We start from the raw sequence: 18,355 nt of genomic DNA on the forward strand, positions 1-18,355 counted from the left end.
GGTAGAGAGAGAGGGCGAATAAAACGGAAAGGGTGAAGTGGGAGAGAGGAAAACGAGAGGCGAATGGCAAATAATGTAATGCGGGAGACGGGGATTGTGATGGGTACTTGGTAGTTGACTTTTGCGCAGACTTCTCGGCAACGGCGCCAGAAATTCTTCTTGCTACCTCTTGAGCTTGCGTTGGATTTCCCCGAAGAGGAAAGGATGATGCAGCAGAGTAGCGTAAGTATTTCCCTCAGTTTTTGAGAACCAAGGTATCAATCCAGTAGGAGGCCACACTCAAGTCCCTCGTACCTGCACAAAACGACAGCTACTCGCAACCAACGCGATTAGGGGTTGTCAATCCCTTCACAGTCACTTATGAGAGTGAGATCTGATAGATATAATATTTTTGGTATTTTTGGTATAGAGATGCAAAGTGAAAAGTAAAAGGCAAAGTAAAAAAGCAAAGCAAGATTAAAGTGATGGAGATTGATATGATGAGAATAAACCCGGGGGCCATAGGTTTCACTAGTGGCTTCTCTCAAGAGCATAAGTATTCTACGGTGGGTGAACAAATTACTGTTGAGAAATTTACAGAATCGAGCATAGTTATGAGAATATCTAGGCATGATCATGTATATAGGCATCACGTCCGTGACAAGTAGACCGAAACGATTCTGCATCTACTACTATTACTCCACTCATCGACCGCTATCCAGCATGCATCTAGAGTATTAAGTTAAAAACAGAGTAACGCTTTAAGCAAGATGACATGATGTAGAGAGATAAATTCATGCAATATGAAATAAACCCCATCTTGTTATCCTCAATGGCAACGATGCAATATGTGCCTTGCTGCCCCTTCTGTCACTGGGAAAGGACACTGCAAGATCAAACCCAAAGCTAAGCACTTCTCCCATGGCAAGAAAAACCAATCTAGTAGGCCAAACGAAACTGATAATTCGAAGAGACTTGCAAAGATAACCAATCATACATAAAAGAATTCAGAGAAGATTCAAATATTATTCATAGATAGACTTGATCATAAACCCACAATTCATCGGTCTCAACAAACACACCGCAAAAAAGAAGAAGATTACATCGAATAGATCTCCACAAGAGAGGGGGAGAACTTTGTATTGAGATCCAAAAAGAGAGAAGAAGCCATCTAGCTAATAACTATGGACCCGAAGGTCTGAGGTAAACTACTCACACTTCATCGGAGAGGCTATGATGATGTAGAAGCCCTCCATGATGACGGCCCTCTCCGGCAGAGCTCTGGAACAGGCACCAAGATGGGATCTCGTGGATACAGAAAGTTGTGGCGGTGGAATTAGGTTTTTGGCTCTGTATCTGTTCGTTTGGGGGTACGTAGGTATATATAGGAGGGAGAAGTACGTCGATGGAGCTTCGGTGGGCCCATGAGGGTGGGGGGCGCGCCTGGGGGTATAGGACGCGCCCCCTACCTCGTGCCCACCTTGAAGCTTCCTTGGCGTAGAGTCCAAGTCTCCTGGGTCATATTCAGGAAGAAAACCACGTTCCAGAAAGGTTTATTCCGTTTGGACTCCGTTTGATATTCCGTTTCTTCGAAACATTGAAATAGGCAAAAAGCAGCAATTCTGGGCTGGGCCTCCGGTTAATAGGTTAGTCCCAAAAATAATATAAAAGTGGAAAATAAAGCCCAATATAGTCCAAAACAGTAGATAATATAGCATGGAGCAATCAAAAATTATAAATATGTTGGAGACGTATCACAAGTGCACAAGAGTTGAGGAAGGACGCCTCTCCCTCCTCGAGCTTAGAGAGACCGACCCGGAGGAAAAGAAAGCCAAGGTCAAGGACATGAAGCGCAAAGGGGCGGCCGTGCTCGCGGCTAAACCAGAGATGAAGCGCGGTTGCGACCACCCAGAGTCATCCAAGAGCAGCCGCCCGTTCTGCATCTTCCACAACGTACACAGCCACAACACAAATGACTGTGAGGAGCTCAGGGACATCCGTGAAGGTCACCTTAGTCGTCACCCCGAGCGCGGCGACCGGGGCTACAGCCGTGGAGGAGGCCGAACTGGAGGACACTGGGACGACTGCGGCCCCACCAGGAGTGGTGCGATCAGCCTTGTGAGGAGCGTTGGCAGCGCCAGCCTTGCGAGGGCCCCTGGAGGGACCACCCTCATGAGGATCGTCCTCAGGGCAACGCTGGCCTCTCTCCGCTACCGCCAGCGCCTAGAAGGAACGACGACCACCACCAAGATGAGGGGGTTGGGGGCTTCTAGGAGCCTCGCGCCATCGTCTCCATCCTGGGCGATGCTCAGGCCCCAGCCTTCCATCGCATCTTCAAGCAGTTTGCCCGTGAATTGAACGCGGCACTCCCCAGGCTCGAAGCCACATGACCGCTCAGGTGGTCCAAGTGCACCATCACCTTCAGCTTGGCCGACCAGCTCAAGGGCGCATCAACTGCCTGTGCCCTCCCGATGCTCTGCTCGCCTGTCATCCTCATCACTAAGACGCTCATCAATGGTGGTGCGGGTGTCGGTGTCAAAACCGGCGGATCTCGGGTAGGGGGTCCCGAACAGTGCGTGTAAGGTCGATGGTAATAGGAGACAAGGAACACGATGTTTACCCAGGTCCAGGCCCTCTCTATGGAGGTAATATCCTACGTCCTGCTTGATTGATATTGATGAATACGAGTATTACAAGAGTTGATCTACCTCGAGATCGTAATGGCTAAACCCTAGGAGTCTAACCTGTATGACTATGGTAATGAATATATCCTTTCCGAACTAACCCCTCCGGTTTATATAGACACCGGGGGGGTCTAGGGTTTACATAGTCGGTTACATAGGAAGGAATCTTCATAGTCGGTCGCCCGGCTTGCCTTCCATGCCAAGGAGAGTCCAATCCGAACTCAGGTACAGTCTTCGGCCTTCATGTCTTCATAGCCTATCAGTCCGGCCCAATAGATAACGAGAGAATTCCTTATTTGACACTCCCTTAAAATCATGTTCCTTATTTGACACTGGAAAATTTTTCTTTCCTATATGACCTATAGTGTTAACTCCTTTCCCTATATGACACTCTAGTTCATTTTATACACGTGAAAAGACCTTTTTGCCCCTGTACATAATGTGACCAGAAATATGTAGCATTGAGCCTAATTAGGAAAAATTCGCAGTGAGCATAGCTGAACATGTTATCTCCTCCGTTGGTCTTTTTTGGGATGCGCGTGTATTCTGTATACCTGAGCGCATGCATCCAATGTATTTAGAACGTATTCAGATGTGGGTCTAGTTTCATGCGGTATGGTTTGTGAGTGCGACTGTTTGACGTAGTTTTGTATGTGTGCTTTAACACTAAAATGCATTCTTGAAAATGAATGAATTTTTTAAGCACTTTTGTGTGTGCTTCAGTGATCACCTACGTGCATGCCATTAGTGCATCTGCACGTATTTGCATGGCCCATGCAGGACCTATAGCTGTATGGAAGGAAGTTGCGTGCTAGCACGAACGTACGCCCGGTTCGGTGCAGCCAACATGCGTATGTATATGAACCGGGTCATACGAAGCTAGAATACATGTATTCGCTTGATCGTCAGGGTGTGCTCCCGGAATTTAAATATCTACGCTCCGGCCGGCAAGCTGGCCGCGTATATGTACACAAATACGTATAGACAACTAGCCAGACCGTGAGGTCAATTAGCACATGAACCATCGAAGGCCTCGATGCTCCTCGTACGCAACTACATACGTACGGTGCACGTACGCACCTACATACGTACGGTGCTCCTCGTGTTGCACAGTTGCATGGTGATGCATGCTGGCGTGCTCCCATATTTAACAAAATGTAGCATGGATCATTTCCACAGATATGCTACTGCAGGTATACAATCTAACCGGAACAGTAGCAAATCGACTGGCATGACAATACCAGCATATATGATGTCACATATGGATAACTCGACTGATTTTTTTTGGAACAACTATTATCTTGTACATATTTGTGGTCATATTATACATATGGGTAAAATGGTCTTTTCACGTGAACAAAATGCACTAGAGTGTCATATAGGGAAAAAAATTAAGACTAGAGATCATATAGGGAAGAAAATTTTCTCCAGTGTCAAATAAGGAACACAATTTTAAAAGAGTGTCAAATAAAGAATTCTCTCATAGATAACAGGCCGGACGCCCGTTGACCCCTTAGTCCAGGACTCTCTTAGTAGCCCCCAAACTAGTCTTCAATAGAGAGGTGTTCGGCACACAAATTGTCTTCGACATTGCAAGGCGGGTTCCTCCTTTAATGATCTCCAAGTAATGTGTTCGACCATTGATTCCATGTTACTCCCCTCGGCTTTGGCACGTTGAATAACTTCGCCTCCCTCGTGTCAAGCGAAGGTGGAAGGTAAGGGTAATTTTGCAGATAACACCTCGCCCATGCAAGGGAGAGCGCCTATTAAAGAGATCGGATCCTAGATCCATTCAGCACCATACAGATAAAATCCCTAGAAACTGCTCAGGAGTAACCATTCCAGCATGGCTAACGTCCCCAGCTCCTCCACCCGTTCCGGCCCAGAGAAAGGCCAGTGGGAGAGGTGTTTAGTGTCCCACAGTCAATTGACGGAGCTCCAGACGCCGTGATTTCTTCCCCCGCAGATCTAGTTCCTGTTCGAGCGGGGCTAGATTCCTTCAATGGTGAGATACAGGTAGAGGACTTCCCCAATCCATCCGGGGGAGAGCGAGTATGTTTCATCCCCTACCTGCTAAGGGGCATTGGATTTCCCATTCATCCGTTCGTCCAAGGGCTTCTAGAATACTATGGCCTCCAGTTGCACAACTTCACCCATGCCTCCGTTCTGCACATCGCGGGTTACATCGCTTTATGTGAATTATTCCTGCGTATCGAGGCTCATTTCGAGCTATGGAGGAAGTTGTTCTGTCTTGTCCCACATAATCACGAGGGGTCAATATTTGAAGTGGGCGGAGCCGAAGTGTGGCGCATCGCTGCTACCGAATATCTGTCAGGTACACCAAGGAAGGCATCCGAAGAATGGCCTTCTGAATGGTTCTATATTGAAGACATCGCGCATCCCGACCCAGTTCGAAAGGGCCTTCCTGATTGCCAACGTTCCGCTGAAGAAACGCCACAGTTGGCATCCTCAAAGTCTTGAAGAGGAGGATAGCACAGAAGTTCGCCAGCTTATGAGCAAGATAAGGACGCTCGCTCAGTCCAGACTTACAATAATCGAGGTAATGGTGATCTCCATAGTGTGTGGGGTTCAACCGCTACAATACAGAGGGCTTCCCATGTGGCATTATAATGGAGAGGATGACGCCTCCCGTTATGGACGGAAGGGTCCGGATACCCCCGTGGCTCTGGCCAAAATATTGGCCGAGCTTTTTAAAGGGTAAGAAGAGGAGTTTCTTCGTATTAAGCACAGAGATGGATATTATATGTATAATCCTCCCAGTTGGGTAAGCTTTGACCCTTCGATTCTACTCATTCCCCTTCCGGATTACTTTTGATAAATTTCAAGTATGTTTGTTATGGCAGCACTGGCGGAAGGTCACCGAAGGACTTCATAGTCCTGCCCCACAACCGGAGACCCACAACCGGGAACTAGATCCTGGGTTTGAAGAGAGTCCGGATATATTCGTGGTGCTCGCGGGGGGAGTGTTCTACCAGACAAGCTATGACGGCACAGAAGTGGCCATCACCGTAGACCATCTTGGCCTTCTTCCTGCTTCTCATGTAAATAATTAAGAAACACCTTCTCTAAAAGAGTGCTCTTATTCCGTCCCACCCATCGCACTTTATCGTGCTTCACAGGCGAGACGTTCGGCGATTTCAAAGAGATCGGCTCCCGCGCCGTACAATCCTTCAAGAGGAAAGTAAATGAAGACACGGTCGTGCCTTCATCGAAGAGGTATGAATTAGCCAACCTGCCCCTGAGCAGTCACGTCCAACCATGACCTTCCCGTTTTCCATTTTCCAGGAGGAAGGCGTGCCGGACTATATCCGGGGGTCTGAGCGGCCGTACTTCCCACAGCCAGGATTCAAATAAGACGGGGCTGATGTAGGCACGACGCTGGACTGTCCTCCAGCCGAGGACTCGGACGATGTATCCGTCACCAACTCGGAAGTCGAGAGTGCTATGAATCATCGGCACCGCCGAGCCATTTTACAAGATCCTGGCTTTGCGGAAGAGTCGTTTAACGCCTTCAACGCAGCCGATGCATACATCCGTGTTGCTTGAGATGGGATTAGTAGGGCTGCAAAACAACATTTGAAAGATGTGCAGGTAAATTCACTTTGTCTAACTATGATAACCATATGCCAGTAGCCCCCGAGACTTAAGGGAGTTGAAACAACTGATTTAAGGATCAATGTACAACCAGGTGCTTACGGAGAAGAATACTCAGCTGGCTCAGCAACTAGAAAAGTTTCAGCGCCAGCTGCTTGCTGCTAACGCCGAACTAGAGAAATACAAGGCAACTCCAGGTAATATTTTCCTCCATCTAAAATTCATAAGGCTACACCGATAGTGTGAATCTGGGTTTTAATCTTTGTGTCGGGTCGTTTAGACAAAGTACGAGAGTAGTTGGACGCCGCTTGAAATGAAGAACATGGAGCCAAAAAGCTACTAGCAGCGGGCGAGCGTGTATTAACAAAGGTTGTTGAAGAGAAAAAGAAACTCCAGGGTTCAAACATCAACCTAGGCGAAGAACTGAAAGATGTGCAAGCGCAGCTAGCCGACTTTGTGAAGGAGAACAAGAAGCTCCGAGGCGGCATATTCAATATGTGGCCGCTTTTATCTTATAACAGTTTGGAGGTAGCGGTAGCTGATATAGCTGTAATTGCAGGTGTGTTGATGAACCACCCCGAAGAGGAAGTGTCTGGATCATCAAATGATCTTCTGCAGGAGCTGTCGCAGTTGCACGAGCAAGCTCGGCAGGCTATGCGGAGTGTAGCCAAGGCTTTATGGCCATCCAACTCCCCTCCATGAAGCCTGGAGAAGCTGGTAGAGCTGTTCAAGGAAGCGCGGCGGCGTATCTGGCTGTGGAAGATATCTGCCTGCCGAGAGGGTGCGCGAGAGGCCTGGGCCATTGTGAATACACGCTATACCAAGCTAGATCCTAATCACATGGCTCATGTTGGGCCGGTAGGGCCGAATGGGGAAGAAATTCCCGTTAGTATAGTATATGACCAAGTAGAGGTGGCCGCCAAATATTCCCAACAGGATTGTAAGTTAGACTGCCTATTGGAAGGTGTAGAGGAAGAGGTGTTCAAGTCCAAATGACTATGTACTTTCCTCATCTAGCTGAATTGTATATCATTTGTCATGGCAGACCTTTTCGCTTCAACCTCCACACTCTAAGGTGCGGAGTGTTTTCGAATACCATCGCAGCCGAATAGGCCGGGGTATGCTGGGAAAACTAGGCGTATGGGTCATAGTTGCTTGAACTGACAAGTTGTATCGGGCTAGCTATGTTATATTACATTGACATCGTAAGAAACATCTTCCAGAGAGAATAGTTCCATTAACGGTTCCTTTCCTTGGGTGTGCATGCATTTAATTTACATGTCCGAATTGTGATGCGAGCACCATAGTTTGTATAACTTCTGGGGGTGCACAATGGAGTGAGTTTAGAAAACATCTTTAATTCACCGACCAAATATTCCCTTAAGAACGCTAGATTTCGGCTTCACCCAGTCTGAGGTACACATCCGGATAACCCGGCAGTAACAATCGCAGAGGTGCTCCCTTTATGCCCTAGCCGAACTAACGGGAACGTAGGGCATAAGCACAAGAGCCAGGCAACCCAGCTTGGCCTAAACTTATGTCATATCGATGCATATTGTGGCGAAGAAAAGTTACAAATGGAAAAACTCATATGTTAGGAGCTTAATGCTCAAGGAATGACAAGAACTTCTGTCCGAGAAGCCCCCAGGTACAAGTAACATACATGTTTAAAGATGTATGTGTCGATGTTGTGCGGTCTAGCCGTAACTAAGTTTTAAAGCAAGAAAGAAGAAAATAATCAAAAAAGAGAGAAAATATAATGTAAGCTACAGGGGAGGAGGAGACGAACACGAGGTCTAGCGCTAGGCATAGAATCTTCGGAGTCTGGCCACATTCCAGGGGTTCGGCTCGAGGCGATTGTCTGATGCATCGCAAAGACGGTACGCCCCTCCCGTGAGGACTTCATCAATTATGAAGGGACCCTCCCATTTGGGCTTGAGTTTGTCCTTTTTCTTCTCCGACATGCGTAGAACGATTTCGCCAACGTTGTAAGTCTTGGGCCCGTACTTCTCTGCTTTGATATCTTCGAGCCTGCTGTTGGTGAAATGCTAACGGGCTTTTGCGACATCGTGTTTCTTCTCCGGGGCATCTAGGCCATCCTGCCGATCAAGATCGGCTTCTCTCTCTTCGTACATACGCACTCGAGGTGAGTCGTGAATAATATTGCAGGGCAATACGGCCTCTGCGCCATACACCATGAAGAAAGGTGTGTATCCGGTAGTGTGGTTGGGCGTGGTCCGCAGCCCCCAGAGTACGGAGTTGAGCTCCTCAACCCAGTGCTTGTTTGATTCTTTCAAGGACCACACTAGTCTGGGCTTGATGCCACTCATAATGAGACCGTTGGCTCGTTCGACTTGACCGTTGGTTTGTGGGTGGTAGACGGAGGCATAATCAAGTTTAATACCCAGATTAGTACACCAAGTTTTTACCTCGTCGGCTGTGAAATTGGAGCCGTTGTCAGTGATGATGTTGTGTGGGACACCATAACGGTGCATAACACCGGATATATGTAGTCTATCACCATGCCGGATTCGGCCATTTTGACCAGATTAGCCTCTATCCACTTAACTTAGTGAATTTGTCCACCATAACCAGTATATATTTTTTCTTATGGCTTCCCCCTTTAAGGGGTCCAACCATATCGAGTCCCCAGACCGCAAAAGGCCAAGTGATGGGGATTGTTTGTAAGGCGGTGGGGGGCATATGGCTTTGATTGGCAGAGAGTTGGCATCCGATGTAACGTTGGACAAGGTCCTGTGCATCTGCTCGGGCCGTTAGCCAATAAAACCCTGTATGGAAGGCATTGCTAACAAGGGCCCGAGCTGCGGGGTGGTGACCGCCGAGTCCGGCATGGATTTCAGCCAAGAGCTGCCGCCCCTCTTCCTCGGATATACATCGTTGAAGGACTCTGGTGGCACTTTTCTTGTAGATCTCTCCATCATGAACCTTGTAGGCTTTTGAATGCCGGACAATGCAGCGGGCCTCATTCTGGTCCTTAGGAAGCTCTTTCCTGTTGAGGTAGGCCAGGAAGGGTTCGGTCGATGGGGCAATGACTGCCATGATGAGATGTGTTGATGGTGTTATTTCGATGGCTGAGCCCCCGACGATGTTGGTGTTTCCAGGATCTTGGATTATGTTTGAATCCGGACTTGTATTGTCGTTTTCCCCCCTGCCACACCACGGATAGCTTAAAGAGCCTTTCCAGGAAAATATTAGGTGGTACAGGTTCACGCTTAGCTCCGATACGAGCAAGTACATCCGCTGCGTGATTACTTTCTTGAGCCACATGATGGAACTCGAGTCCTTCAAACCGGTCCGACATTTTGATGATTGCGTTACGATACGCTGCCATCTTCGGATCTTTAGCGTCGAAATCTCTGTTTATTTGAGATATTGCCAGGTTCGAGTCCCCGCGTACTTCTAGGCATTGTATGCCCATGGAGACAGCCATCCGGAGACCATGTAATAAGGCCTCATATTCGGCTGCATTATTGGAGTCTGTGTATAGTATTTGGAGAACGTGTTGGACGATGTCTCCCGTAGGGGATGTTAAAACGACCCCCGCTCCTAACCATGCCCGCATTTTGGAGCCATCAAAGTACATGACCCAATTGGAGTATGTTTCGTACTCTTTAGGGAGTTCGGCCTCTGTCCATTCAGCCATGAAGTCGGCCGGTACTTGGGACTTGATAGCTCGACGTGGTTTATATGTTATGTCAAATGGGAGGAGTTCAATGGCCCATTTGGCAAACCTGCCTATAGCATCGCGGTAGTTTATGATGTCATTGAGTGGTACTTCAGAGGCCACCATGATCGAACACTCCTGGAAGTAGTGACAGAGCTTTCGGGATGCCATGAAGACCGCATATGCTATTTTTTGATAATGAGGGTACCGGGATTTGCTTGGTGTAAGGACAGTAGATACATAGTATACTGGCTTCTGAAGCGGGAATTTATGTCCGTCCTGTTCTCGTTCGACGATGAGTACGGCGCTCAACACCTGGTGTGTTGCCGATATGTATAATAACATTGGTTCGCCGGTGTTTGGTGTGGACAGTATTGGATTGCTTGCAAGAAGGGTTTTTATTTCCTCCAATCCGGCTGTTGCCACGTCCGTCCACTCGAAGTGATCGGTTCGCCGTAGAAGGCAATAGAGTGGCAGTGCCTTTTCTCCCAATCTGGAGATAAAGCGGCTTAGAGCTGCTATGCAGCCCACAAGCTTTTGAACTTGTTTAAGATCTGTTGGCTTAGCCAGTTGTGACAGAGCTCGGATTTTGGTTGGGTTTGCTTTGATTCCTCTATTGGAGACGATGAAGCCCAGTAGTTCTCCAACGAGGACGCCGAAGACACACTTTTCCGGGTTAAGCTTAATGTCATATGCCCGGAGGTTGTCGAATGTAAGATGTAAGTCGTCTATTAGTGTTTGGACGTGCCTGGTTTTGACGATGACGTCATGGACGTAAGCTTCTACTGTTTTGCCGATCTGTTTCTCCAGGCATGTTTGAATCATGCGTTGGTATGTGGCGCCAGCGTTCTTGGGCCCAAAGGGCATGATGTTGAAGCAAAATGGCCCATATGGGGTGATAAATGTTGTTGCGGCTTGCTCGGACTCCTTCATTTTGATTTGATGGTATACAGAATATGCATCAAGGAAACACAGTGAGTCATGTCCTGCGGTGGTGTCGATGATTTGATCAATGTGGGGGAGGGGGAAGGGATCCTTAGGGTAAGCCTTATTGAGGTCTTTGAAATTGAAGCATAGGTGCCAGGATTTGTCCATCTTTGGTACCATCACCAGGTTTGCCAGCCAGTCCGGGTGTTTGATTTCTCTAACGAATCCGGCCTCAATGAGTTTGGCCAGCTCTTCCCCCATTGCTTGTTGCTTAGGTTCGGAAAAGCGCCGCAGTGATTGCTTGACCGGTTTGAAACCCTTTAATATATTGAGGCTATGTTCATCCAGCTCACGTGGGATCCCTAGCATATCTGAAGGGTGTCTGGCGAATATGTCCTAGTTTTCGCGCAGGAATTTTCGTAGTGCGGTGTCAACTGTTGGGTTTAGTTGAGCTCCGATAGATGCTGTCTTCTTGGGGTCCGTTGGGTGGACCTGGAATTTGACTATTTCTTCTACTGGTTTAAAGGATGTGGATTTAGGGCGTTTGTCAAGGATTATGTCGTCCTTGTCCACCGTGGAGCGTAGTATAGTTAATTCGTCGGCTGCGAGGGCTTCGGATAGATCCTCCAGGGCCAGTGATGCGGTTTTGTTTTCGGCACGGAGTGCTATGTCCGGATCACTGACGAGAGTGATTATACCGTTTGGTCCGGGCATCTTGAGCTTCATATACCCGTAATGGGGTATGGCCTGAAAGCGTGTAAAAGCATCCCGCCCCAACAGGGCATGATATCCGCTCCTGAAAGGGGCCACTTGGAAAGTTATTTCTTCGGACCGATAGTTCTCTGCGTGTCGAATACTACGTCAAGTGTGATTTTGCCCGCGCACCGCGTCTCCCGACTGGGAATAATTCCTCGGAAGGTTGTGTTACTTTGCATGATGCGGCTCCTGTATATTTCCATTTTATGGAGTGTGTCCTCATAAATGAGGTTTAGTCCGCTGCCGCCGTCCATGAGGACCTTGGTAAGTCGAAACCCGTCCACGATGGGACTGAGGACTAACGCAGCTGGCGCTCGTACTGTTTTGTACTTTGGTTCGTCACTTGCATTGAATGTTGTAGCCATGTCGTTCCAGGGGTTTATCGCAGCAATTTGGCAGACTTCGGCGAGCTCGCGAAGTGCCCTTTTGCGCTTGTTATTTGAAGCGAATGTCTCAAAGACCGTCAATACTCTTGAGTTATCGTCCCCTGGGGGACGCCGTTTTGAGTCGTCCTTGATAAGGATATCCTCGCCGCTCTTGGCTACCTATCGTACTATCAACATGCGCTAAGGCTGTGGGTTGCCACGGTATCTGGTGTTGTATGTATTTTACATGGGCCATCGAGCCACCCGGTCAGAACGGTGTCGTGCCGCATAGCGGTTTTGTGTTTCTTGACTATTGGACTGGGCATGCCGTGAGGGTGCACCCTTTTCGCATGTAGGGGAAGTTGTGTTGGGACTGACAGTTCCCAGCGAGCTGCCTGAGTTTTCCAGGTGCTCTCCATCGCGCTGTATTTTTGTACGATGGTTGCTAAGTTAGTGAATTTCTGTATGCGGCGGCGATTGATGGCGTTGAGGATTCCTTCGTCCACGCAATTGTTGCAGAACGCTGATATTGCGTCCTCGTCAAGGCAATCTTTTACCTTGTCCTTGACAAGGAGGAATCTGGCCTAGAAGTGGTGGACTATTTCCTGAGACTGTTGTTTTATGCTTACGAGAGTGTCTAAATCCGGGTGGGTGGGTGGAACTAAATCCGAACCCCGACCCGACCGATTATCCGGAGTCTGATGATCTTCCGGGCTTAACAGTCCGGGTTCCGGAATATCTTCTGATTGTTTAGGACCATTGTCCGATGCTATGTTCGAAGGGCTGGTCGCATCCTTTCGGGGGTGGGTATCCGGCTTTTCCTGATCGGCGATCCGGACATAGTCCATCTTCAGTATAGAAGAAGAGTCGCCGTCCTGCTCCACGACTACCGCAATCTGGTGGGTGACCGGTAGGGTCTCGATTTATCCTTGATCGGTTTTAAGCCCGATCCGATATTAGTATGTGGCTATTCCCAAAGCGGCGATGCAATCTAGGAGTTTGTTCAAAGATGAAAGCTCTGTCGGATCCATCTGCTTGGAGTGCTCAGAATTGATGTGAAGGGGGTTTTCGATGGCCCGAGAGGTCATCGTCGGCTTGACGGCCGAGCGAGCGATCATAGTAAAGCCACCCAAACGGAGGGTTTGGCCCGTGGCTAGAGCTCCTCCAGAGGTGATGTTGTCTTTAAGGACAAGGCGAGCCATCGAGACTTTTGTCGACGACATAGTGGAACTCACAATGAAAGCAGCAATGTCGGTGTCAAAACTGGTGGATCTCGGGTAGGGGGTCCCGAACTGTGCGTCCAGGATCGATGGTAACAGGAGATAGGGGACACAATGATTTACCCAGGTTCGGGGCCTCTCTATGGAGGTAATACCCTACGTCCTGCTTGATTGATATTGATGAATATGGGTGTTACAAGAGTTGATCTACCACGAGATCGTAATGGCTAAACCCTTGGAGTCTAACCTGTGTGACTATGGTAATGAATATATCCTTTCCGGATTAACCCCTCTGGTTTATATAGACACCGGGGGGATCTAGGGTTTACACAGAGTCGGTTACATAGGAAGGAATCTTCATAGTCGGTCGCCCACCTTGCGTTCCACGCCAAGGAGAGTCCAATCCGGACTCAGGTACAGTCTTCGGCCTTCATGTCTTCACAGCCCATCAATCCGGCCGAATAGATAACAGGCGGGACGCCCGAGGACCCCTTAGTCTAGGACTCCCTCAGCGGAGCTTAATGTTCTTTCCATCGAGACGCTCGGCCACCTCCAAGTGCTCTATGACTAGCTGCAGCCCACCAAGCCTTTCTCTGCAGTGACCAACAGTTCCACCACCCTGATAGGGAAGATCCGCCTCCCTGTCACCTTCGGCCAGCGCGACAACTACCGCACAAAGCTCCTTGACTTCGACGTCGCCCACATCCGCCTTCCGTACAATGCCATCCTTGGGTATCCAGCCCTGACCAAGTTCATGGCATTGAGTCATCATGGTTACAATGTCCTCAAGATGCCAGGAAACCATGACATCATCATGATCGCCTGAGAGGAAAAGCACGTAGTGTGCTCCCTCGAGCGCGCCTACCAGGCTGCAGCAGTCGAGAACTCCGACGACGAAGGTGCCATCTACCCTCCTAAGGCTGTCCCCAAGAAAAAGAAGCAGCTTCTCCACTTGGAACCTCAGGGGAGCAGGGCATCTAGGGGCATGACCTCAGCACCTGCGCCCACAGACGGGGCACCTCCCTCCCTCGCATAGGAAGGCGCGCCTGGCGCCCCCCTTAGGCTGGGCTTGGGGGCTCCCTTCTGGAGGGCCTCTAACCTAGCCAATGTCATGAGGGAGGCGCTCGAGCACCACATGGAGGCATGCTTCATCGCGCGCTTCCCCCATGAGGGCGCGGGGCGCCAGGTGCTCAGGAGTTCATCACCAAGGCAACCTAGGTGCTTCAAGAGGCAAGAGCCATGCGTGGTCACCGCTGCCCACCACCTAGCACAGCTCCTGGTCCTGGCAAGGACAGTGAGCTGCACGTCTGCGTCAACTTCCCAGGGCTCAACAGGTTTGCCTCCCAGCGGCTCTACTGGTTGTCGCGTGTCGGCCGGTGCGAGGGCCCCCTCACAGCTTCGTTCACATGCCTTTTGGCTTGCCGGTCGTGGCTCTTGCACTTCAGTGCCACCTACGGAGTGTCATGGCAGCTCAGGAGGCCAGGCACCAGGCAGTCCTGGCGTAGATGGCGACAGTTCGTCGCGAGCTCCTCGAGCCTCCAGAGCCACCCGAGGTTCAGGACCCAGGCGACTCGTGAGGAGCGACTTCTTCAGCATGCATCTTTAGCTACATCAACACCTCTTCAGCAATAGTGCCATGTGACATTTTCCGGTTTATTCAGTTGGGGGCACCCCTGGGGCTGCATTAATCCCAGGTCATGTGGGTCCGTCCCTGCGACATGTATCGTCCTTCCATCTTCTAGTCGTTCAGCTGGGAGCGCCCCTCGGGCTGCATCGTCCCTACGCCATGTGGGTCTGTCCCTGTGGCATGTATCGTTCTTTGCATCTATTTAGAACTGGCTTACCTCCTTCCATGAGTTATTTCATGATTATCATCTGCCTGTCCGGCACTTGGTTGCCATGATCGTCGTACGCCCTTGCAAACCCACCCAGGACCGCCTCATGATTAAGGGCGGGCACGGTGTCTGTGCTCGAGTCTGTCCTTCCAGCATCGCTAAACCCAAGTGACTGAGCTCTGGCTCATGGGCCAGCTCCCACGCACGTCACCTCCCATGGTCCTTGGTGCCTTGTTCTCACATGAGCTAATCAGGGGTAGGTAAGTAGGGGCGCGCGGCCTGGTGCCTCGTCACCACGGGAGCTGCGTGCCAGTCGTCTTTCTTTAGGATTTTTTGCATGGGAAGACTAGGCACGGTGTCTGTGCTCGGGTCCGTCCCTATAGCGTTGATAAACCCAACGACTGAGCTCTGTCTAGTAGGCCGGCCCCGCTCACTTCACCTCCTGGGGTCATTGGTGTTCGGCCTTCTTATGCGATAACCTCAGGAGATTCAGACGGTGCAGGTTGCCTAACCATCTTGCAGGTTTACCACAAGTGTTCTAAGATCAAATTCAGGCACAACCCGCCTTGAGGTAGGGCCTCGTGAGTCCCACGCTGGCTCATGAGTGCCCATACACACCTCCTCTGCCCCTGCCGTGCAAGCCACGTGTCAGGGCAGGGCTGTAGGGAGTGCCCTCCCACACGCAAGTGTAAGCACCATGCTCCGCGCTGGCAGTCGACATGGTCGAGGAGCGGCTATGCCCGTGCAAGTGCGGAAGCGCCATGCTCCGCGCTGGTGATAAACAACTGATGGCGGCCCCAAGGCTGCAATAACCTCAGGGAGCCACCCGGCTTAGTTTAGCATCACCGTAACGCTTCCCCTTCGGGAGAGTCACACGAGGGGGCTGGGCACGGGGGCTATGCTCAGGTCACGCCTGGCGTACGCCGCCCTACCGGGTCCCTCAGACCTGGTCTTCGCGCGCCCATCCCGAACGAGACCTCGGTGAGGAAAAAGGTATGAAGGTTTGTTCGTATGTCAACGGGGACCCCTAAGCATCGCGCCTCAGGAGCCTAACTGGTCACATAGCCCCTCACCCCTTGGTCTCGACCTGGCGTTCTGGACGACCCAAAGGCAGCTGAGGTACACGCGGGGCCTGGCCCTGCCGATGCAGAACTCTAAGCCTACTCTTGCATCTCCTTCCCTAGGGCTATTCGTACGTCAAGGGGGACTCCTGAGCATTGCCACTTAGGAGCCTAACTCGTCACTTAGCCCCTCGCCCCTTGGTCTCATCCTGGCAATCTAGACGACCTAACGGCGGCTGAGGTACGCGAGGGGCCGGGCCCTACCGATGCAGAACATTAAAGCAAACGGGGAGGAAATCGCGAAATTCTAGCAAATTATTACAACACATATTGTCTCTTAAAGGTGCCAAGCATATATAAGTGTTTATTCCTCCACGAGGCATGGTGCATGTTGCAGGAAATAAAATAGAGAGGAGCGCAACCACCGAGTTTCTTCTTCAACCTTAGGCGCCGCCATTGCCCGCAAGGGGTGCCCCATTATCGACAATATCGCTGTCACCCGTGCCGTCAGCCGTCGCCGTAGGGTCGACGACGCCATCAGTCGTGGTCGTGGGGGCGATGGCGAGGAACTTTCGTAGCAGGGCCTCCACCCGGTCCTTCATGGCTTCGGCAGCGGCTGTGCAGTGCTCCAGGTCCATAGATAAAGGTGGCAAGTCCATACAAGGAAGATGTGTCAGTACAACTATGCCCCTCGATGCGGTGCGGTGCGGGGGCAGGTCATGTTACGGACTTTCTTTTGCATGTGACGCCGCAACATGCCACATCATCACCTGCTACGGCTCGTTCCTAGCTCGGCCTCACCGGGATGGGCCCTCCCCCCCACCCGACTCGTCCTCGCGCTAACGTGGCAGTGCGCTTGTTTGACAGGTGCAGTGCGGTTATTCTGTCCCCCCCACACACACGCACCCACACACCCCTAAAGATAGATAATGGGGGCAAGTCCATACAAGGAAGATGTGTTAGTACAACTATGCCCCTCGGTACGGTGCGGTGTGGGGGCAAGTCATGTTATGGACTCACCTCCGCATGCGACACCGCGGCATGCCGCGTCGTTGCCTGCTACGGCTCATTCCTGGCTCGGCCTCACCGCGATGGGGGACGGAGGAGGGGGTAGTAAGAAGGATTTTATTAGCACTCCGATTGCTCCCAATGCTAATGCGGAATCTTGTGAAATTAATACCACTTTACTGAATCTTGTTATGAAAGATCAATTTTCTGGCCTTCCCAATGAAGATGTCACATCCCATCTTAATAATTCCGTTGATTTTTGCGATATGCAAAAGACAAAAGATGTGGATAATGATATTGTTAAGTTGAAGCTATTTCCGTTCTCGCTTACGGACCGCGCTAAAACTTGGTTTTCATATTTGCCTAAAAATAGTATTGATTCATGGAATAAGTGTAAAGATGCCTTTATTTCCAAGTACTTTCCTCCCACTAAGATCTTCTCCGTTAGGAACGATATTATGAATTTTAAGCAACTTGATCATGAACATGTTGCAGAATCTTGGGATAGGGTGAAATTGATGATTAAAAATTGCCCTGCTCATGGTTTAAATTTGTGGATGATTATACAAAACTTTTATGCCGGATTGAATTTTGCTTCTAGAAATCTTTTAGATTCGGCCATGGGAGGAACTTATATGGAAATTAATTTAGGATAAGCTACTAAACTCCTAGATAATATTACGGTTAATTATTCTCATTGGCATACCGAAAGATCTTCCACTAGTAAAAAAGTACTTGCGATTGAAGAAATAAATGTTTTGAGTGGAAAGATAGATGAGCTTATGAAATTGTTTGCTCATAAGAGTGCTCTTATTGATCCTAATGATATGCCTTTGTCTACTTGGATTGAAAACAACAATGAATATATGGATGTGAATTTTTTTGGTAGGAACAATTTTGGTAATAACGCGTATAGAGGTAATTTTAATCCTAGGCCGTTTCCTAGTAATTCCTGTAATAATTATGGTAATTCCTACAACAATTCTTATGGAAATTATAATAAGATGCCCTCTGAATTTGAGAATGGTGTTAAATAATTTATTAGTTCGCAAAAGAATTTCAATGCTTTGATTGAAGAAAAACTGCTTAAGATTGATGATTTGGCTAGGAACGTGGATAGAATATCTCTTGATGTTGATTCTTTGAAATTTAGATCTATTCCACCTAAGCATGATATCATGAGTCTCTCAAATCCATGAGAATTTCCATTGATGAGTGCA

Source organism: Triticum dicoccoides, chromosome 2A, assembly GCF_002162155.2.
Source record: "Triticum dicoccoides isolate Atlit2015 ecotype Zavitan chromosome 2A, WEW_v2.0, whole genome shotgun sequence".
Taxonomy (NCBI): domain Eukaryota; kingdom Viridiplantae; phylum Streptophyta; class Magnoliopsida; order Poales; family Poaceae; genus Triticum; species Triticum dicoccoides.